Source organism: Muscardinus avellanarius (assembly GCF_963383645.1).
Source record: "Muscardinus avellanarius genome assembly, chromosome: X".
Classification (NCBI taxonomy): domain Eukaryota; kingdom Metazoa; phylum Chordata; class Mammalia; order Rodentia; family Gliridae; genus Muscardinus; species Muscardinus avellanarius.
In genome coordinates this window covers 109,800,881-109,825,328 of record NC_137792.1, presented here as the reverse complement: position 1 = coordinate 109,825,328, position 24,448 = coordinate 109,800,881, and positions in this window count along the sequence as shown.

Here is a 24,448-nt window from a genome sequence, read left to right as displayed (position 1 = left end):
GGAGCATTCTACAACTGAGCTGTATTCTCCAGCCCCATTTTTTTTTGTGCTACTAAGGGTGAAACCCAGAGGCTTTTCTACCTCCGGGCTCTATTCCCAGACCTATTTTATACTTTATTTGGAAACAGGGTCTCACTAAGTTGCCGAGAGCCTCACTCAGTAGCTGAGGCTGGCTTTGAACCTGTGTGATCCTCCTGTCTCAGCCTCCCAAACATGGGGATTACAAATGTGTGCCACCATGACCGGCCACATAGATCAATTTTTGATACAGGGGCCATAGGTAATGTTTAGTCTGGGCATATACAAGGCCCTATGTTGGATCTCCAGCAATGAAAGTAATATTTTGATACATACTGCCAAACTGCCTTCCTGTCAGATAAATTGCAATAATTTGTGCTCCTACCAGCAGAGTACACGAGTAAGAGTGCCTGTTTTGTATATTTTGCCAAATCTGAAGTCTGGATAATCTTTTTCATGTTTGCCAATCTGATAGATGAAAAACTTACCTTGTTTTAGTTTGCATTTCTATGATACCTGGTGAGGTTAGATATCTTTTCCTGTGTCTACTAACCGTATTTCTTCCTGTGTAAATAGTTTGATTATGCCCTTTGATCATTTATTTACTATACCATTTGTCTTTTTAATTTGAAGAATCTTATGTTAGAGTAACTGACTCTATCTGTTACATATATTAAAAGATATTTTTCTGGTCTGTGGTTTTATTCTTCAACCCTGCTTATAGTGTCATTCAGAAGATTTTATTCTTTATGTATTAAAATTGTTATTTTTCATTTAATTGATTCTGGTTTTCATAATCTTAGATCTTGCCATTGTGTTTATAAAATAAGGACCTTCAGCAAGGGATAATTGTGTACTCCTCTAATTCCAGTATTTGGGAAGCTGAGACAGAAGGATCATGGGTTTGGAGTCCAGCCTTAAAAATTTAGAAAGATCTGTTTCAAAATAAAAACATAAACCGGGTGTGGTGGCATATGCTTGTAATCCCTGTGCTTGTGAGGCTGAGATAGGAGGATTGTGCAGGTTTGAAGCCAGCCTCAGCTACTTAGTGAGGCTTTCAGCAATCTAGTAAGACTCCAAATAAAATATAAAATAGCACTGGGAGTGTAGCCTGGAGGTAGAAAGCCTTTGGGTTCCATCCCTAGTACCACAAAAATAAAATAAAATAAAGTATGTTTGGCGGATGTAGGTCAGAAGTAGAGTGCTCCTGGGTTCAGTCTACAGTAGCAAAAAATATATATTGACTCTCTATTTTCTGTGTGTGTGTGTGTGTGTGTGTGTGTGTGTGTGTGTGTGTGTGAAGCTGTCCAGGGTAACCTCTGACTCATGCTGCAGTCATGCTCCCACCTGCCCACTTCCAGAGGACCCAACCTCTCCCAGACAAGGGCCCCCCTACGTTGCCCCCTGACAGCAGAAAGTAGCTTAAGACTCGATCTCCGCCCATTATCACCAAAAGGCTGGGATGATAAGTTGGGTCCCTCCCCTCCCCTATGTGATCTCAGCAGCGGGAACAGGAGGCGGAACCCCGGAAGCCAGAGCAGAGATATCGCAAGAATCCAGGTGCCTAGAGATTCCAAACATCGCAAGACTACAGATGTCGCGAGAGAGTCGGCATGCCTATAAAACAGTGGTGCCTCCCCTCCACCTCATGACTCAGCCGGCCAGCCGATCAGGACTATGTACAACTCTCCAGACGCGTGGCCCATTGGTCCCTTCCCCCACGGCCGGCTGATTCCCTGGAGGGTACTGGGGACTGGGGTTGGAGCCTAATAAAGCAGCAGTCTCTGATAACCCGGTTGGTATTTTTATCTCCCTCCTAAACTCCCTAACTCTATTTTCAACCTTCCATCTTTACCTCTGAGTGATACTCTCAGCCCTATTTTTTGTTTGTTTGGTTTGAAACAGGGTCTCACTAAGTTTCTGAGGGCCTCACTAAGTTATCCAGGCCAGCCTTGAACCTTTGATCCTCCTGTCTCAGCCTTCCAAGAATAAGGATTACAGGCATATGTTACCATGCCTGGCTGACCTTCTATTTTCTTACAGGATTTTTTGTGGTGGAATTTAATCTTAGAATAATATAGAATTTCGTTTGGCATATGAGGTGAAATAAGAATCTAGGGTTTTAGTGTGTGTGTGTGTGTGTGTGTGTGTGTGTGTGTGTGTGTGTGTTACTAGGGATTGAACTCAAGGGCCTTATACCTCTGAGTTACACCCCCAGCCCTTTTTTTTTTTTATAAATTTTGAAACAGTATCTCACTAGGTTGCTGAGAGCTTCATTACTTGTTTGTACTATTACCATATAATTTAATCTATAATAGTTTTAATATCTGGCAAAAAACCCCTTCCAACACTTCATTAACATTTTTGTTGTTAGAATTTTCTGACTATAGTTTTATATTCTGAAGGTCTTTTTCTGCTTTTGACAGGGTGTAATGCTACCTTTTGCAAAAACGCAAAACTGATTTGCATTTTTGTTGCTCATTCTCTTTTGATCGTCTCTATTAATGCTAAGTCTTAATAGATTCTCATTAGTGTCCAAGCTGTTCACTCACCTTCTTTATTATCCATTTCACCATTTCTGTAACATTTTGTTAAGGAGAAGGACAGATAATTTACAGTTTAAGTTTGGGTAAGGGAAGATAATCTATTGCATGTCCTTTGTTAAACAACATTTTACCCCTTACTCTTAACCTATTCTCCTCAATATGCACCTGCCTCTTCCATCACATCTCTCCTTTCTCCTTTCCTTTATCTTTTTTCTGATTCTTTTATTCTCACTTATTTATAACATCTGAAAAGGCCATCTAGCTCCAATATAAACAAATTGGAAGGTCTCATAGAACATAATTTTTTTTTGTGGTACTAGGGATGGAAGCCAGGGACATTCTACCTCTGAGCTATACCCTCAGCCCTATTTTTATTCTTTATTTTGAAACAGGGTCTCATTGAGTTGCAAAGGGCCTCACTAAGTAGTAGCTGAGGCTGTCCATGAACCACAATCCTCCTGTCTCAGTCTCCCAAGTACTGGAATTACAAGCGTGCACCACCACGCCCTGCAAGTTTATTTTTTTTTTACCTTCTGGTGTATAATCCTTTACTTACTGGCCCTTTCAGTGCATTGACATCAATTTCTCAGTAGCTCTGACTTTGCAGTGATATTTACAGTCAATATCAATCAATAGTCATGTGATTCCTGTCTGCCTTTCTTGTTTACTTCATTTTGGGTACTGAGGATTAAACTCCGGGGCATTCTTCGTCTAACCTATATCTCCAGCACTTTTTATTTTGAAACAAGGTCTTGCTAAGTTGCTGAGGCTGGCTTTGAACCTGCAATCTCATCCTGTCTCAGCATCTCAGGTATTGGGATCATACATGTGCACCACTGCACCCAGGTCTTATTAAATGCTGGATAACATAGCAGCCATTCTACCTTATCAATCGTTAAGAACAAGAAGCACGTGAAAGGGTTGCTGTAGGCTGGAGAACTGAGGTCTAATTATGGCCTTGTCTATTAATCTATTCATCCATGAACAAAGAAGTTATGGGGCCTAGGTAGGATGATGGGGACCCTCAGTTTTCCAGTCAGAAAATGGGGAATGATAATAGGAACAGACATTTGTTAAGTGTTTACTATATGTCAACCATCCTCTATTCTAGGTGCATTATGTACATTATTCCATCGAACCAGAAACCTAGAAGTACTTTCATTCCTATTTTATAGATGAGGAAATTGGGGTGCTTAGATACTAAGAGGTAACAAAAGGTCACAAAATATGTAGTGCACTGGGATGAAGTCAACTCGGGAACACTCTACTGCCTTTTTAGAAACTAAACTTTGGGCCGGGCGTGGTGGCGCACGCTTGTAATCCCGGCACTTGGGAGGCTGAGACAGGAGGGTCGCACAGGTTCAAAGCCAGCCTCAGCTACTTAGTGAGGCTCTCAGCAACTTAGTGAGACCCTGTTTCCAAATAAAGTATAAAATAGGTCTGGGAGTATAGCCTGGAGGTAGAAAGCCTCTGGGTTCCACCCCAGTACCACCAAATAAATAAATAAATAAATAAATAAATAAATAAATAAAAAGCCGGGCGTGGTGGCGCACGCTTGTAATCCCTGCGCTTGGGAGGCTGAGACAAGAGGATCGCACAGGTCCGAAGCCAGCCTCAGCTACTTAGTGAGGCTCTCAGCAACTTAGTGAGACCCTGTTTCCAAATAAAGTATAAAATAGGTCTGAGAGTATAATCCAGAGGTAGAAAAGCCCCTGGGTTCTACCCCCAGTACCACAAAAAATAAAAACCAAACTTCATTTCCTAATTTGTCAATGTAGGATTATAAATACATACCATGTTGCAAGATGCAAAAGAAGAGAAGTTAACAGCAGTACAGTCATCCTCCTTATCCATAGTCCAAGACCTCCAGTGGTGCCAAAAACTGGATAGTAGTACTGAGCCTTATGTATTCTATGTTGTTTCCTATACATATATACCTGTGATAACGTTTTTGATATTTTGGATTGTATTACTTTTAAAATTATACAAGCCGTGCATGGTGGCGTGTGCTTGTAATCCCAGCATTTGGGAGGCTGAGACAGGAGGATCACAATTTGAAGACAGCCTCAGCTACTTAGTGAGGCGCTTTGCAACTTAGTGAGACCCTGTTTCAAAATAAAGAATAAAAAATAGGGCAGGGAGTGTAGCTCAGAAGTCAAATGCCCCTGGGTTCCATCCGCAGTACCACAAAAAAATTATACAAAGTGCAAATGTGCATGGGTTAAAACACAGAGGAAATATAAGGTGTTATCAAATAAATACAAAAGAAATCAGGGATGGAACAAAAAATTCCAACTTGTGAATTGAAATGACATATTATTTGAACATTATCAAGAAGTCTTTTGAATAGGATACAGCACCTGACCTTCCTTCAGTTAGTCATTGACAGGTTAGACTCAATCTCACTGAACAGAGGAAGGATCATGAAGTGATGTGACTAGACACGGGCAGATGATCACATGTGTGTGTATGTGGACCAATGCTCTCGAGGTATCGCCGTACGTAGGTGTTCACTAGCTGTTTACTAGCCGTTCAACAAAGGTAGCAGTGGATGTTGTAATTTTAACTACTGATAGGGAGACCCTCTGTTTTAATCTGCTTTACCATTGCTATGACCAAAATACCTGGCACAATCATGGATTCAGAAGTATAATACATAGTCAAGGCAGATATCATCATAGTGGCTCAAGTCAATGGCAGCTAGAAGCAGAGAGAGAGAGAGAGAGAGAGAGAGAGAGAGAGAGAGAGAGAGAGAGAGAGAGAGACCTACTAAGGACAGATACAGTCCCCAAGGGCGCACCCCCATTGACCTATCTCCTGTACCCACCTGCCTAAGTTACTACCCCCAGTAAATCCATTGAAATTATTAATCCTTCAGTGGATTTACCCATAGATAAGATTAAAAACCTGATTCAATTATTCAACTCTAAATATTGTTGCATTGGGGATATGCATTCAACAAAAAGTCTTTCAGGGGACATTCCAAACACAAACCCTAACACTCCTCTTCCTCGTTTTCCCTTGGATGACTTCAGTGATGGTTCTTCTCATTTTACAAAGCAGAACTCAGAGTTCCAAAAGCAGTTTTACATTGTTCTGTTTCCTTAGCCTTTTTCTCCAGCATCAGCTTCAGATTCAGGAGGGGAATAAAACCATCAGTAAGACCAACAGGTATGCAGACCACCCACCCCAGTGCATCCTGAACTAGCAAGAATTTGTTCTCTTCTACTGCTTCTTGAGGAAACACTTTAAAATCCAGGAACCATATCTCCATCCAGGCAAGGATGAATGAAATGACAGGCAGCACATCCCCACACACCCCTTCGGAGAAAAGATTTGAGAGGATAATTTCACTAATAAAAAGGTACTGGTCACTGCTGTCGCCAACACTCTTGTCCACCAATGGCGCAGTGTGCACACATTTCAATACTTTAAACTGAGAAACTACCCAAAGGAATATATCAAAAATAGAAGAGTAGTACTCAGCCTGCTGTGGTGGTGTACACCTGTAATCCCAGTACTTGGGAGGCTGAGATAGGAAGATAGAAGGTTTGAGGCCAGCCTTAGCAACGTAGGAAGACTGTCAGTGGCTTAGTGAGACCCTGTTTCCAAACAAAAAATAAAAAGAACTGGGTGTGTAACTTGAAGGTAGAATGCTCTAGGTTCAATCCTCGGTATCCTCCACCACACAAATAGTAGTAATCATACTGTACCACCTCTTTCTCTAACGTGTTCTCAGTGTCTCTGTTTACATTTATCTCTATTCTCCACAGTTATGTTACAAATAAAAGGCCAAAGGTGATAAAGAGATAGTGATCCTGACATCAGATATGCTTTTCTATTCTTTCGGTCATACAACCAATCCTAGCCCTTAGCAGCAGAGGGTTGATGTATCAAGATGGTACACAGAGAAGCATGGGAGCTCTGGCTGCCATGTCTTTTTGTGGGTGGTTCATCCCGGTGTGGGGTTAAAGGAGCCTTTTTTCCAACTCCACCCTCTCTAGAGAGAGGAGACTTCATCATTTGGTTTCTGGCTGGCAGCCCCAGACTGGCCTAGAGACTCTGATTTGGGGGTCACCCCCACAGTGACCTGGGTGAGGGAGGGATGGAGGAGCAGTGCTGGGCCCTGTGGGACCTGTACTCCATCTGACTGAAGATGCGAAAACCACTGCCTGCAGCCTGTCACCCCTGGACCTCTTTGAGTATCTATGTTAAGTCTAACATACGTATACATATATTAATGTATATAATGTATATTAGAATGCTTTTAATGTATATATGTGCTTGTGTATATATATAAATTAAACTTAACATATATAAACTTAAACTTAACATGTATGTATATGTATACATGCATACATATATGTGTACATAGATGGTACTGGGGATTGAATGCAGCTGCACTCTCAGCCTTTTTTTTGTGGTACTAGAGATGGAACCCAGGGGCAGTCTACCTCCAAGCTACACCCCCAGCCCTAATTTCTATTCTTTCTTTTGAAACAAGGCCTCACTGAATTGCAAAGGGCCTAGGTAGCTGAGGCTGTCTGTGAACTGCGATCCTCCTTTCTCAGCCTCCGGAATGCTGGGATTACAAGCATCCTCCACCACTCCCGGCTCTTTTTTTTTTTTTTTTTAATTTGAAAGGGCTAGCTAAAGTTTCTGTGCTGGCCTCCTACCCGCAAGGCCTTTGTCTCAGCCTTCCAAGTACTGGGCTCATAGGTGTGTGTCACTAAATTAGGCATTGTAAAAGATCAACAACAATAACTAATAATAAAATAGAACAACTTGACAATAATGGTTACAAACAACTTTCATAATGTTTGTTTAAAACATATGCATTATTTATTTCTGGAATTTTCCACTTAATATTTTCAGATCACAGCCTGCAGCAGGTAAAAACTTCAGAAAGCAAAACTATAGACAAAGGAGAGGACTACTGTACTCAGTCTTCCCTCTCCTCCTCTTCATCATACTGTGCGATCTAGATGCAGATTTTTTTTTTTTTTGAGGTACCAGAGATTGAACCCAGGGCCATCTACCTCCGAGCCACACCCCCATTCCTAGTTTTTTTTTTTTTTGGTGGTACTGTGGTTCCTGGAAGCCCTTCTACCTCTGGGCTACACTCCCAGACCTATTTTATATTTTCATTTGGAAACAGGGTCTCTTAAGCCAGCACGGCTGGCTTCGAACCTGCACGATCCTCCTGTCTTCGCCTCCCAAGCTTGGGCATTACAAGCGTGCGCTACCATGCCTGGCCTATCCCTAGTTTTTGTTCTTTATTTTTGAAACAGGGTCTCACTAAGTTGCAGAGGGCCTTGCTAAGTAGCTGAGGCTGGCCGTGAACCTGCAATCCTCCTGTCTCAGCCTCCCAAGGACTGGGATTATAAGTGTGCGTCACCATGCCTGGTTTAGATGCAGAAAATTTTGAAAAGAGAAAATAAATTAGGTTTAGAAACCTCAGCTTTTCCATGACATATAATGACTGTTTCTGAGATTTTCAGGGTCAGGAGGCAACTCTGCAAATGTTCCTAGAATGGGAGCTACAGTCACTCTTCATCATTCTGTTAGCCAGCTCCACATCGAGGCAGATTGAAGGCTTACAAAAAAAGGCATATGAAGGAGGAAGTGGAAGCCTTGCTAATGATTTTTTGGTGGTCCGGGCAATCAAACCCAGGACCTCGCACATGCAAGAAAAGTGCTGTATGTAGCCGGGCGTGGTGGCGCACGCTTGTAATCCCCGCGCTTGGGAGGCTGAGACAGGAGGATCGCGTAGGTTCAAAGCCAGCCTCAGCTACTTAGTGAGGCTCTCAGCAACTTAGTGAGACCCTGTTTCCAAATAAAATATAAAATAGGTCTGGAGACTTCCGGGAAGATGGCGACCGAGAAAAGTGGGGCTTAAGAGCCCCGCTAACAACAAATCTCCATTACCACAAAATCAGCGCCTTTCATAGCCAGAAAACACCATCACCAGAGAAACAAAAAAATCACCAGGCTCCAGAGAAAAAAGCGGATTGAGAACAGAGCTCAGAGCCACAGAGGAGATACACGGGCCTCACGCCCGAGGACGCGGCAGCAGCGCCATACTGCCGGCGGCAGCGGCGACTTCACCTGACGGCTACAGCAAGCCGAGGTGAGCCGCTACGGAACAGCCAGGCGGGATTTCTCGCCGCAGGTAAAATCTAAAGCTCCCAGTGGCTGAGCTCAGCACACGCTGCAGAGATTCAGAGTGGAAATCAAAACCAAGAAAAAATACGCCAGCCTCACGGCCGAGGGCGTAGCAGCGGTGCCATATTGCCACCGGCGGCAGCAGCAGAGAATTCACCAAATCCAGTACAGCTACATCTGCGTACTCAAGAACAGTGAGTCAAATTGCGGGCCACAGAGGAGAAATCCCAGTACTGTACTGGCTGGGACTTGACCCAGTGTGGGAGGGGCGGTGGCAGAGATATCACACCATACGAGAACGTGCAACCTGGCACCCCCCACAGTCTAAAGCAGCCTCTATCGACTCTCTGGGTCGGAGACTCTGTGATAAAACCCAGTAAAGGAGTAGTGGGGTCTGAGATACTACTGACTCGAGATCCAGAACACCTTAAGTGAAGTCATAGTGACCCAAGGGAAGAACCCAGAGAAGGCACAAACTTCCGAAATCATGGGAAAGAGGAATAATACTGGAGCAATGAATGCCCACAACCCCACAACATCAGAACCCGATAAAACAGAAAATTAGAGATTTCTAGAAGATCAAATCAGGAAAATAACTGTAGAAATAATAGAGGTGCTTCGAAAAGAACTCAGAGAGAGCCAAAAAGAGATAAAAGATGCAATTAATGAAGTAAAGGCCTCAATTCAAAGCACAAACAACCAATTAGACCACATGTCGAACAGAATCTCGCTCTTAGAAGATGATCATTCCAAAAATGAGTGCATAGTTTCTAATCTAGGAAAAGATATACGACATCAGGAATCTGATATTGAAGAAATATGGGCCCATTTTAAGAGAGCTAACCTAAGAATAATTGGAATAGAGGAGGGAAAAGAAAGTGAAACCAAAGGGATCAACAATCTCTTCAAGGAAGTAATAGCAGAAAATTTTCCAAACATAGAGCAAGAGGTCGATACACAGGTCCAGGAAACTTATAGAACTCCCTTTAGACAGGATCGGAGAAGAGGATCCCCACGCCACATAATTGACAAAATGACCAATGTGGAAGCCAAGCAGAGAATCTTAAAGGCAACAAAAACAAAGGGCCAAGTGACATTCAGAGGCAAACCAATTAGAATCACTCCAGACTTCCCAAACCAAGTCATGAGAGCCAGAAGGGCTTGGAGGAACATATTCCAAACTCTGAAAGAAAACAACTTCCAGCCAAAAATTTTCTACCCAGCAAAACTTTCTATCAAATTAGATGGAGAAATAAGAAGCTTCCATGACAAACAGAAACTGAAGGAATTTATGTCTTCAAAACCAGCACTAGAGAAAATACTCAAATAGATTAACTACAAAGAAGAAATAGGTAACACACACCAGAACCAGAGAAACAAGAGTTTCCATCCAACAGACAATTAAGATTGGTTATCTGTGGAGATTCATTACTTATGTTAGTCTTTTACCTATCTCTAAATGGTATTTTTTGCCTTTAATTTTGTTAATTTTTAGGAAGTCTAGTTGGAATATTAATATACCTTCAGATATAGCATTTGGAAATATTTTATCCTATTCTATTAGTAACTGTTAACTCTGTTTACATTGTCTTTGGATATACAATATCTTTTTTATTTTTTAGGGAGTTTGTATACTCTTCTTTTGCCTGTGCCATTGAAATCATATCCAAGAAATCACTGCCAATTTCATTGTTGTGAGGTTTTATGACCCAGATTTTCTCCTAAAAGTTTATAGTCTTAAGATTTATATTTAGGTCTTTTATCTATTTTGAGTTAATATTTGTATATGGGATTAGGTAAGGGTCCAACTTTATTCTTTTCCATGTAATTATTATGTTTCAACAATATTTAGTTAAAAGATTATTATTTCCACCACCAAATGTTCGTGGAAACCTTGTCAAAAATAACTTGACAATATAGGGAAGAATTTAGCTCTAGGCTTGTATTTAACTCCAATGGTTTATATATCTGCCTTTAGAACAGTACTACACTGTTTCAATTATTGTAGCTTTATATGGTTTGAAATCAGAAAATATATATCTTCTAGCTTTGTTCTTTTTCAAGATCGTTTTGGGTATCTAGAGTCCATATTCCATATTAGGATAGATTTTTTTTCTGAAAAATAAATATATAAATATATGATAGTTTCACCAAAAAAGAAAATAGAAAAAAAATATTCTCTGGTAAGAAAGAAAGTAAAAAGAAATATTGAAATGTTATCTTTAAGTCATGAAAAGCTAAATTGCTATAATACTAGATGTCAACCACTAAGCCAAGCATGGGAGGGAGGGATGGGGAGAGAATGGTGTGGGGATCGGGTGGGGGCTGACTGGGCGATGTGTGCGTGTATGTCTACAAAAGTTTGTATCTCACTATGATGTATGAATACAGTGCACCAATAAAAATAAATAAATAAATAAATAAATAAATAAATAAATAAAATAGGTCTGGAAGTATAGCCTGGAAGGAGAAAGCCTCTGGGTTCCACCCCCAGTACCACCAAAAAAAAAAAAAAATTAAATAAATAAAAAAAGAGAAAGAAAAGTGCTCTACCACTTAGGTACTTTAGCAGCTCACCATTAATATTTTGATAATTGGCTTTCTCTCCAAACCTCTGGGACTGTTCTATCTTATTGGAGGTTTTATTAGAGGCCATATTGCTTTGTTGCAAACATTGTATATAGATTAGATGAAATCAAACATATTTACTTACAATTTCCACCCCCCTCATAAAAAAACCCTTTTTTTGTGGTACTGGGGATGGAACCCAGGGGCATTCTACCTCCGAGCTACACCCCCTATATTTTTAATTTTGATACTGGGGATGGAATCCAGGGGCATTCTACCTCTGAGCTACACACCCAGCCCTATTCTTTATTCTTTATTTTGAAACAGGGTCTCACTGAATTGCAAAGGGCCTCGCTAAGTAGTAGCTGAGGCTGTCTGTGAGCCACGATCCTCCAGTCTTAGTCTCCTGAATGCTGGGATTACAAACCTGCACCACCACGCCTGGCAAAAACTCCATTAATTTGAAGATGGCACACAAACTTTCTGTGACCCTAAAGGCAGTTTCAGATTTGACAAGTGCAGGGTAGCAGAAACATGTATTGGAATGAGGCTTCCTAACTTCTAATGTTTCTGATCTTTTTTTTTTTTGTGTGTGTGTGTTTGGTACTGGGAATCAAACCCAGGGACCTTCTACCTCCAGGCGACACCCACAGACCTATTTTATTTGAAAACAGGGTCTCGCTAAGTTGCTGAGATCCTCACCGATTTGCCAAGGCTGGTTTTGAACCTGGGATCCTTCTGCTGTCTCAGCCTCCCAAAGTGCTTGGATTACAAGTGTGCATCACCTGGACTGACCTATTTCTGACCTTTGCCATTCTTATTTTGAGATGGGGATCTTTTCAGATGTTGCTCAGGATGGTCACAAACTTCTGAATGCAAGCTGTCCTTCTGCTCAACCTTCTGAGTGCTCAGGCTACAGACAATCTGCTTCCTTTGATATTTATTTATTTATTTATTTATCTATTTATTTATTTATCCTGGATATTGAACCCAGGAGCATTCATTGTACCTCTGAGCTATACGCCAGCCCTATTTTATTATTATTAATATTTTTAAAATAGGGTCTCACTGATATTATAAATGAGCAAATACAGCAACCTAACTGTGGGAAGTGGGAGGGGGGAAGAGTGAAATTCCCTAAGGTACATAATGTACATTCACCAACATATCAAAGTTAATTACTAAGCCAAACATGAGAAGGAGGGAGGGGAAGGGAATGGGGCGGCCATTGGGGAAGGGCTAATTGGGTGATGTGTGCATGTATGCCTCTACTATGTATGACTAAAACTGCACCAATTTAAAAAAAAGAAATAGGGTCTCAGTTATTGGGGTCCCTGCTAAAATTGCTGAGGCTGTTTTCACACCTGTGATACTGTTGTCTCAGCCTTCCAAACACTAGAGTTATAGACTGGCATGCACCACTACACTTGGCTTCTTTGCCACTCTTGAATAATTACTGGCAATACCGTCAGCTCTTTTACCTTTTCTTGTGAAGTCCGGCAAGTCTTCTTTCCTGTAGTCCCGGCCATCTGCACTCTTCCCTAAATTAACTATAGTCTTTTTCCAGTTTTATATCATACTTGCTTATACTCAGCAAATCTTACCTTGGCTCATCCAATGTGTCTCTAAACTGGATCCCTAGAACCCAAGATCTAGACTGGACCCCCAGGCTCAGAAATATAGGGTAAGGACCAACTGGGAGTGGTCTTTGATGATATAGCCATAGGAGGAGGAGCTTTCCAAATGTCCACCTGTAATGCCCAAGGAATTGGTAGAGAGTACCTCGTGGCATTGGGGATCTCCACAAAGGTGAGTGATTTACTAGACAGGAAGGATTAGAAGATGTTTCAGGCACAGGTTAGTTTCTCCTCTCCTCTCCTCTCCTCTCCTCTCCTCTCCTCTCCTCTCCTCTCCTCTCCTCTCCTCTCCTCTCCTCTCCTCAGCATGGAACCATTGTGCATGCTAGCAAGCACTCTACCACTGAGCTATGTCCCCAGCTTAGGTTGATAACTGGCCAACAATGTCCTTTCTTCTCTCTCTCAAAATAAAACAGGCCAACAATTTTTAGAGGCCTCCAGGCCATGTCTTTGGACCACTGAGCTGTACATGGCCAGCATTCCAGGGTAGGAAGAGGGGCAAAGGCAATAACTTGAGAAAATGCTGGAGTTTTGTATGAGTTTGTATGTGCTAGGCCACATTATTAATTGGAGTTTAGAGTTGAATGGCTTAGGGCATGGAAGCCATGCAATTAGAGATGGTTAGTGACCTTTATGGATGGGGAGCTGAAGGGGATGTCTCTGAGAGTGGAATATTTGAACCAGTTAGAAAGAAGTATCGAGTAACTGGACTAAACACAGGGTACCCCTCAGTCCTGGATCTCTTGTAGCTAGACAGATATATGGTAAGAAAGGACTTGGGATGGAAATATCCCAAGGCTAGTGCACAATAGCCTAGGCCCACCCCTCCTTAACAACTTTCTTGGGTTTTTTAATTTTCTCCAACTCTACTCCCTACACACTTTGGATAACAAGTAGCAGGAAAAAGTTGTTTGGAAAGAAATTTATTGAGAAACTGGAGGATAAAGGAGGAAATATTAAAATATTTTCTTGTTTCATAAGCTAGAGCCAGAGATTTAAAAATGGATGATGTTGACTTTCGTTTTGTGGACTTTAAAGGTACCTGGCTTTTGCAGTAGTAAAGATAATGTCAAGCTGTCTATTGCTTTATTTAACATCTTCTAAATGCATTTTGTTTTGGAATTGACTCTTTGGAATATCCATAGCTTCAGCTTTTCTCATTTATGTGCCAGAAACAATACAGATATTGAAGACACTGGAAATCTTTTATGAGCTAGTGTAGGGAAACAGAATTCATAATTCATAACTTGTTTTTTCAGGATTTTTACGACATGTGAAATAACACTAGTTTAATCTGAAATAGAAATCTACTGTGTTAAAAGTACATTTAAAAATTATTGCAGGTTTCTGAAGTGCTTTTCTAGAATCATCAGTGAAAAATAGGTGCCATCCTGTGCAGTTTTAGGTTTAAGTGTGTTCAATTGTGTTTTAATTCTTTTGAAAATGGACAATCTATATATGATATTTATGGAAACTCCTTTTTTGTGTGTATTTCTGGGGATTGATCCCAGGGGCATCCTAAGTCTGCGCTACACTGAATATAAATATACCTTGATTTATTTATTAAATCTCCGTTGTTGGACATATGACTTGTTTCAAATATTTGCTGATACTAACACAACACTAGAATGAACATTGTGTTCTTGAGCATTTAGCAGGTTTTTACCAACACTCATGACAATAACATATGCTATATGTTCCAGTACATAGACATTGTACTGAAAGTTGGGCAAAGCCATTTTTACTCTTAGTATATAAACTGCACCATGATATTTTCTTTTTCCTTTATGGGGCTAGGGATTGAATCTAGGGCCTTTTGCATGCTAAGAATATGCTTAACTATTGAGCCACTGACTCAGCCACACGATATGATATTTTCAATTATGTTCTTTTTTATTAAAAAATATTGGGTCTGTGGTGGTGCACACCTGTAATCCCAGTACTTCAGGGGCTGAGACAGGAGTATCACGGGTTTGAGGATAGCCTCACTAGCATAGGAACCTACTGAAACTCTGTTTTAAAACAAAAAGATAAAAAGGGCTGGGTGGAATATAGCTAAGAAGTGGAATAGCCCTGGGTTAAATACCTAGTAACACACACACACACACACGCACGCACGCACGCACGCGCACACACACACACACACACACAATGCTGGGTGTGACCCACTAAATTGGTTCATTTCTTTTTTTTTTTTTTTTTGGTGGTACTGGGGTTCCTGGAAGCCCTTCTACCTCCGGGCTACACTCCCAGACCTATTTTTACATTTTTTATTTGGAAACAGGGTCTCCTAAGCCAGCACGCGTGGCTGGCTTCGAACCTGCGCGATCCTCCTGTCTCTGCCTCCCAAGCGCGGGGATTACAAGCGTGCGCCACCACGCCCGGCCTAATTGGTTCATTTCTTGAACTACCAGGGGATGAGGTTATAGGGGAGTTCTGCATTCCAATTGATAAATATAATATAAATAATTTTATATCATTAGTAGCCACATTACATAGGTTAAACAGGTGAAAATAAGTATTCTGGTACTGGGGTTTGAACTCAGTGGCTTTCTACCTCTGATATATATACCTATCCATTTTTTAAAATTTGAAACAGAATCTTGCTAAGTTGCTGAGGCTGGCCTTAAACCTGGAATCCTCCTTGCCTAGCCTCTCAAGTAATGGGATTATAGGCATGTACCACCACACCCAGAGGATGAAATTACTTTAATAATACAATTTAGCTCAGCAAATAAAAAAGATTACTATTTTGCTGGGCGTGGTGGTGCAAGCTTGTAATCCCCACACTTGGGAGGTGGAGACACAAGGATCACGCAGGTTCTAAGCCAGCCACGCTGGCTTAAGAGAACTGTTTCCAAATAAAACCTATAAAATAGGTCTGGGAGTGTATCCCGGAGGTAGAAGGGCTTCCAGGAACCTCAGTACCACACACACAAAAAAAGAGAACTACTTTTTGGTGGGTCTGGGGATGGAACCCAGGGGCATTCGACCACCAAACTACACCTCCTGCCCTATTTTTTATTCTATATTTTGAAACAGGGCCTTACTAAGTTGCGGAGGGCCTCACTAAGTAGCTGAGGCTGGCCAAGAACCGCGATCCTCAGGTCTCAGCCTCCCGAATGCTGGGATTACAAGTGTGTGCCACCACGCCCGGCTAAAAAGATTACTATTTTTTAACATGTAGTTAATATAAAATCATTAGTGAGACATTTTACATTCTGTTTCTGGGGACAAAGTAAGTGAATGTGCAATGGTGCATGCCTGTGGCCATAGGCTATTCAGGAAGCTGAGGCAGGAGGATTGCAAGTTCAAGGACAGCCTGAGAAATTTAATTAGACCCTTCCTCAAAAAAAAAAAAAAAAGAAAGAAAAGAAAAGAAAAAAAGAAAGAGGGACTGGGGATGTAGCTCAGTGGTAGAGCACCCTGGGTTTTTATCCCTAGTTGCATACACAAAGGTACTGGGGATTGAACCCAGGGGTGTTCTACCACGGAACTCCACCCATAGCCCTATTTTATTTTTTATTTTGAACCAGTTGCCGAAGGCCTTGCTAAGTGCCGAGCCTGGCTGAGAACCTGAAATTCTCCTGCCTTCCAAGTACTAGATTACAGGTGTGCATCATCTTGCCTGGCCCAAAGTAGCTTTCTTTGTATATGTGGTACTAGGGGTTGAACCCAGAGGCATTCTATCTTCACTATACCTCCAGACCTATTTTTTTATTCTTTATTTTATTTTATTTTTTGTGGTACTGGGGGTAGAACCCAGAGGCTTTCTACCTCCGGGCTATACTCCCAGCCTTATTTTATGTTTTATTTGGAAACAGGGTCTCACTAAGTGTCTGAAAGCCTCACTAAGTAGCTGAGGCTGGCTTCGAACCTGTGTGATCCTCCTGTCTCAGCCTCCCAAGCGCGGGGATTATAAGTGTGCGTCACCACGCCTGGCTTTATTCTTTTTTTTTTTTTTTGTGGAGAGCCTTACTAAGTATCTGAGGCTGTCCATGGATCTGCAATCCTCCCGTTTCAGCCTCCAAAGTACTCAGATTACTACCACACTCAGCTCCAAAGTAAAGCTTCAAAGAGCAAAGTAGCTTTATTCTACTACTACTAATTCCAATAATTTCAAGACCAGGAAGGAATCGAGTTTGGTGTAAGCTATACCCATTGGAGCTAGCAAATATACCTCTTTATCTGCATGCCAGTTCAACTGTTTGATCGTACTTGCCATGTCCTCTGGAGTGTCTGTTCTTTAGATGGAGCTTCTCTGTTCGTCCAGTCATTTCTCATAGTGCATGGTTTCTAGCCTCCTCATCATTTTGTATGATGTCCTCTCATCATGCTCTATTCTTTTCGTGTTATTCCTTAAAGTGTGCTGCTTAAAACAATACAGTTTTCTAGATTTGATATCAGCACAAAATAATCTTTTTATTTATTAAAATTTTTTTTGGTGGTACTTGGTGTGGAACCCAGGGGCCTCTACCTCTGGGCTATACCCCTGACCTATTTTATATTTTATTTGGAAACAGGGTCTCACTAAGTTGCTGAGAGCCTCACTAAGTAGCTGAGGCTGGCTTTGAACCTGTGCGATCCTCCTGTCTCAGCCTCCCAACAGCGGGGATTACAAGCGTGTGCCACCACGCCCGGCTTAATCTTTTTTTTAGATTTAGTGGTGATCATCTTTTTCTTCAAATAATTATGTAGCCGGGCGTGGTGGCGCACACTTGTAATCCCAGCATTCTGGAGGCTGAGACTGGAGGATCGCAGTTTTCGGACAGCCTCAGCTACTTAGTGAGGCCCTTTGCAACTCAGTGAGACCCTGTTTCAAAATAAAGAATTAAAAATAGGGCTGGGGATAGAATTCCCCTGGGTTCAATCCCCAGACCCGCAAAAAATAAATAGATAAATAAATAATTATGTAGCTAGGATGGAATCTGATTTTTCTTTTTCTCACCCACACTAGTGACTCATTTTGAACTTTTGGACCCAGATCTCAGTTCTCTCTTCTCTCTTCTCTCTTCTCTCTTCTCCCTTCTCCCTTCTCCCTTCTCCCTTCTCCCTTCTCCCTTCTCCCTTCTCCCTTCTCCCTTCTCTCTCTCTCTCTCTCTCTCTCTCTCTCTCTCTCTCTCTCTCTCCTCTCCCTCCCTCCCTCTTTCTCTCTCTCTTTCTCCCTCCCCCCCATATTTTTGAGTACATGCTCCTGTTCAGCTTTATTTTGCCTGTTGGTGCAGTTAATTTTGAGGACTTCAGTACAGAGCTATACTTTTTCTTACATTCATCTTATTGCTACAACTAGAGTTGAATATTTGTTCCTGATTGTAGTATCTAATTTGCTTTCTCTTCTCCTGAGCTCCTTCATCTAAATCATTGATAAAATTGTTAAATAGGAAAGAATGTTAAGCTATTAAAAACCTATTTGATCTGGGAATGGTGGCACATGTCTGAAATCCCAGTGGCACATGTCTGCAATCTCAGTACTTGGAAAGCTAAGACAGTAGAATCATAAGTTCAAGGCCACACTGAGCAACTTAAGGAGACCCTCTGCAACTCAGCAGGACCCTGTGTTTTTTTTTAAAAAAGCATCACACTGGGTGTGGTGGCGCACGCTTGTAATATCCGCACTTGGGAGGCGGAGACAAGAGGATCGCACAGGTTCGAAGCCAGCCGCGCTGGCATAAGAGACCCTGTTTCAAAAATATAAAATAGGTCTGGGAGTGTAGCCTGGAGGTAGAAGGGCTTCCAGGAACCCCAGTACCACAAATAAATAAATAAACAAATAAATAAATAAATACATAAATACATAAAGCATCAAAGGGGTTAGGGTATAGCTTTACAGTGGAATTACCCTGGGTTTAATCCACAGTGTCAAAAAAAAGGCAAAAAAGAAAAGAAAAACCTCAAGTTGACATCAATCTAGTAAACAGTATGCTTTGAGTATGCTTGTTAAACCTGTTTGATTTGTTTGTCTCCAAAGTCTGATAATTAAAACTTTTCTATACCTTGCTTTGTCTCTAGGTTTACAATGTCTGGATCTGAGCTTGGAAGGGCTATTGGGTCTCTTCATACTTGCACCTCTATTGCTAATTCTCCTATTCACTTTAGAGGCTGCCTTTTAGATGTTGAAGAAAGTGGTTTTTTAAGGTACCGAGGATTGAATCCAGAGTCTCCTATATGCTAGGCAAATGCTTTATTACTGAGCTACATCTATGGCCCTTTATAACAAATTTATTTACAGACAGGGTTTCACTAAGTTACCCAGGCTGGCCTCAAATTTGTGATCCTCTTGCTTCAACTTCAGACTTGCTGGGTTTACAGGCCTGTGCCACCATGTTCCAGCAAATGTAAGCTGTTTGACTACCATTCCAATCAAGAAATAGAACATTTTTCATCTCCTTAGAAATGTCTGTCATTCCCCTTTGCAATTAGTCTACCCCCTTTCTTTATTCCAAATAACCACAGTTCTTATTTCTATCACTGTAGTTTAATTTATTAATGAAATCATTCAGTATGTACATTTTTCCATTGTCATAATAATTGTTTTAAGATTCACTTATTTTGCCACATATATGAATAGCTATTTTTTTCTTATTGCTTGGTAGCATTCCATTGAATGAATATATTGCAATCCATTTATTCATTCATCAGTTGATGGATGTTTTTGGTTATTATAAATAACATTGGCATCAATGTTTAGAAGTTTTTAAGTGAATTTAGGTTTTCATTTCTTTAGAGAAAAATATGTAGGAGTGGAATTGCTAAGATGCCATATACTTTTTAACCAGGTTTCAAAAGGTTGTCTAGCACAAATTCTTTTTTTTTTTTTTTTTTGGTACTGGCGTTCCTGGAAGCCCTTCTACCTCCGGGCTACACTCTCAGACCCATTTTATATTTTTTGATTGGAAACAGGTTCTCTTAAACCATCGAGTCTGGCTCTGAACCAGCGCGATCCTCCTGTCTCCACCTCCCAAGCACGGGGATTACAAGCGTGGGCCACCATGCCAGGCTTAGCCCAAATTCTTAATTTAAGAAACAATAACAACTGAACTAGGGGGTTCCTTAAGCTACCCCCTCTTGATTCAGAAAAAGTCTCTCATCTTGGCAAGCCCCCAAACCACAAATGGAAAGAGAAGCAGGGCCCAGAGGCACACACACCTATAGTCCCAGGACTTAGGCTGAGAAGAAGGATCACAGATTCAAGGCCAGTGAATAGTAACTTAGTGAAATCCTGTTTCAAAATAAGAAATAAAAGCCTGGCATGGTAGTGCATGCTTGTAATCCCAATATTTGGGGGAGGCTGAGACAGAAGATTGTAGGTTCGCAGCCAGCCTCAGCTACTTAGTGAGGCCCTCCGCAACTTAGTGATACCCTGTTTCCAAACAATGAATAAAAATATTCTTTAGCCGGGCGTGGTGGCGCATGCTTGTAATCCCCGCACTTGGGAGGCAGAAGCAGGAGGATTGCACAGGTTCGAAGTCAGCCCCACGCTGGTTTAGGAGACTCTGTTTCCAAATAAAAATGTAAAAATAGGTCTGGGAGTGTAGCCCGGAGGTAGAAGGGCTTCCAGGAACCCCAGTACTACAAAAAAAAAAAAAAATATATATATATATATATATATATATATATATATATATATATATATTTTCTTTGGATATGTAGTTCAGAGGTAGAATGCTATTGAGTTCAATCTCAGTACAAAAAAATGAGAAAGAACCGTGTTAGGGGGTGGTGATATAGCTAAGAGGTCGAATACCCCTGGGCTCAATCCCTAGTATCACACACATCCACGCACAAAAAGAGTGGCAATTGTTTATAAATATTGGAACTCCCTTCTATATGGTCTGGAGAGAGTTTTAATCTTGCTTTCTCTAGTTTTCTAACTTCTTTGTGTTTGTTATATAAATAAACTTGTGCTCTTTAAAAATATCTACATTTATATTATCTTTTTCTATTTTATGATATTCTTTGGGAGGTAGATATTAGCTAATATGTTTCAGCTACAAATGTAATTTAATTTTTTTCTTTTTTTGTGGTACTGGGGATTGGACTCGGGGGCATTCACCATCTGAGCTATACTCCCTTCCTTTTTGATTTTTAATTTTTAAACAGGGCATTACTCAACTATTATACACTGATCTCAAACCTGTGATCTTCCTGTTTCCACTTCCCAAATACTGGTGTTATTAGGTATGCTCCACTGGGCGTACTTATGGTTCCTTGAACCCACTGTAATTTTCCACATCTTTGTGCTTCACCCTCTGGCATGTTCTTTTCTTTAATATCTACCTGGAATTCTCTAAGTTATCCTTTAAGGCCTACTTCAAATTAAATCTCAATGAACCCTATCCTGCCTTTTTAAACCCATCACTCAAATATGCAGTTACTTGATTTTTCTTTTCTACTCATAGCACTTATTACATTATATTGTAATTTTTTATTTTAATTTATCTGGATAGTGTGATCTTCTTGATGGTATAAACTGCCTCCGTCATCTTTCTATTCCTAGCAAGATGTCCAGTATCTGCCTGATACCAGGCACGAAATAAACATTTGTAAAACTTTTATAAGGACACATGTAGCACGTAAGAGTGCAGTTGCCTTGGATTCTCTTCTGGACTGTGCTATTAATATTGTTGGTCTTGGGCAACTTAGTTAACTTCTCTATGCTTTATTTAATTTGATTAATTTTTGGTATCTAGTATGCATGACAATGGGCATCACTGTGATATCTTACTACATGCACATAACATAATTGGAACAATTTCATTTTCTAGTACCTCTCCTTCCCTTTTCCTCCTCCTTCCCCTTGATTCCCTTCCTCTCCCCTACTGGTTTCCCTTCCATTTTCATGAGATTCTTTTTTTACCCTTTTTATCTCTCTAGCTTCCACATATGAGAGAAAACATATGGTGCTTGACTTTCTGAGTCTGGCTTATTTCCCTTAACATAATACTCTCAAGTTCCATCCATTTTCCTGTAAATGATATGATTTCATTATTCTTCATGGCTGAATAAAACTTAGTAGTGTATATTTAAACACATTTTCATTATCCATTCATCTGTTGAAGGACACCTAGGTTAGATCCATAACTTGGCAATTGTGAATTGTGTTGCTATGAACATGGATATGCATGTATCTCTGACTTGAATTGGTTTGGATAAATGCCAAGGAGCGGTATAGCGGTGTCATATGGTGGTTCCATTCCTAGTCTTTTGAGGAACCTTCATACTCATCTCCATATTGTTTCTACTAATTTACAATTCCACCAACAAGGTATAAGGGTTTTGTCTTCCACCATCCTCACCAGCATTTATTGTTACTTGTATTCTTGGCAGTTGCCATTCTAATTCGAGTGAGATGGATTCTCAGGGTAGTTTTGATTTTAGGTGCTTTGTTTTAATCAATTGTAAAATCAAAGGGCTTTATTCACATTTCAAGGATGACTTACAACTCTAAAAAAAGCAATCGATTATTGTGTGTGTATCATCATATATCTTGCATGGAAAAGACTCTAAGCTCCTAAAAGGTGGGGATTATGTCTTATTGTTATACCTTTGTTGCTTATCAAAGTACCTGGCCAACTTTGCCAACATTAAGTGTTTATTAAATGAAAGGATAAAATAACACTTGTCTGGAGCCGGATGTGGTGGTGCATGCTTGTAATCCCAGTATCTTGGGAGTCTGAGACCAGCCTCAGCTACTTAGTGAGGCCCTCTGCAATTTAGTGAGACCCTGTTTCAAAATAAAGAATAAAAAATAGGGTAGGGGTGTACCGCAGAGGTTGAATACTCCTGGGTTCCATCCCCACACCTGGAAAAAAATAACTCTTATCTGTTTGATTCCTATTACTCACAAAGATAGCAACACTACCACCAGCAATGACTCTGCCTTTTTCTTGTAACTTGATGATGATACAGGGCTTTTTTTTTGGTGCTGAGGATTGAACTCAGAACCACAGGGCTGCACATGTACTCTACCGCTGAGCTGTACCTCCAGCACCTTGGAATTGTTTATTTTTAAGAAGTTTATTGTTGTAGTTAGGTGGTGGTGGCACATGTATGCCTGTAATCCCAGTTCTTGGGAGACTGAGACAAGAGGATCACATGTTTAAAACCAGCCTTAAGAATGCCCCTGGGTTCAATCCCCAGGGCTACACACACACACACACACACACACACACACACACACACACACAAAGAATTTTATTGTTGCATTGTAAAACTGTAATGAGATTCAAAGCGATACATTCATACTCAGGCACAAAATCTCTTGGTGTGCTTTCCTCAGCATTCCACCCTATTATCCCCCTACTCCTTCCCAGTACATAGAACTAAATGAGATCAGCTGGTGCCAGAATATCAAGGGTTGTATGTTTTCACCCATATGTGGAAGCTAAAGAGAAAATAGAAAATGTAAAAGACTTCATGAAAATGAGGAGAATCAGCAGTAAAATAGTGGAAGGGGGTCAGGGGAAGGAAATGGGGAGGGGAAAAAAGGAGGCTTGAGAAAGAACACAGACCAAATAATGTTATGTTAATAAATGAAGAAAAAATTTTTGATGATGACTTTTATTTATGATGCTTTGGTGATGATGATGATGATGATGATGATGATTTGAACATTTTTCTCGCTATTTGTGGTACTGTGGATGGAACCCAGGGCCTTGTACACATTAGGCAAGTGTTCTACTACTGAGCTACATCCCTAGAGCTTTTGTTAATGGAACTTAGGTTTTGGAAGTGAACCCCGTAGAAAAACCCAATACCTGAGAGATCAATATTAGGGAGAAAAAAAGACTTTTATTTTGCACCCAAAGAATGGAGAATTAGAAGCCCCTGTTTGAAAATCTATTTTTATATTCCAGGAGGCTGTGGAGTTATAGATTTAGTACAGTAATAATGAGGGAGAAGAATAGGCTAATGAAGGGGAGGAATATTCATGTGTTTTCTGGAATAGGAAGAACTTGGTTGCCATCTATTTTTACTCTTCTAATTGACATTTCTGGCCATGGTGGCTGTTAAGTGTTTTTAACCTTGAGGGTGGGAGAGACTAAGCAAGTTTCAGTCAAGTTAACCATCTATTATAGTTTTGGACAAAATCTCAAATGAATGATAAGCATGCAAACATGAGTAGAATTTGATCCCAAAGTTTAGGCAACGAAGGAGACAGGCAGCAATGCCAAGCCTTTCATTCCTTTCCAGTCACCCATCAGTCAACCATGGACCCAAGTGAAGAGTCAGTATTTTCATCAAAAGTAGCTTTCAGTCCCTGAAGCGTAACCTAGGCAACTGTTGTTATCACCATGACCCATATGTCAGAGGTGTTGTCGACAGCAAAGCTAGTGGGAGATTAATAATGTACGGCATAGCTGTGTGACCTCCAATATGATTTTAAGTGATTTTTGAGCCTACTAAGAGCAAGTGAAGCTAGAGGGCATATTTGGGTTTTACTTTGGTAAACTATTTTATTTTGAGACAGTGTCTTACTAAGTTGCACTGACTGAGCTTGAATTCGCAATACTC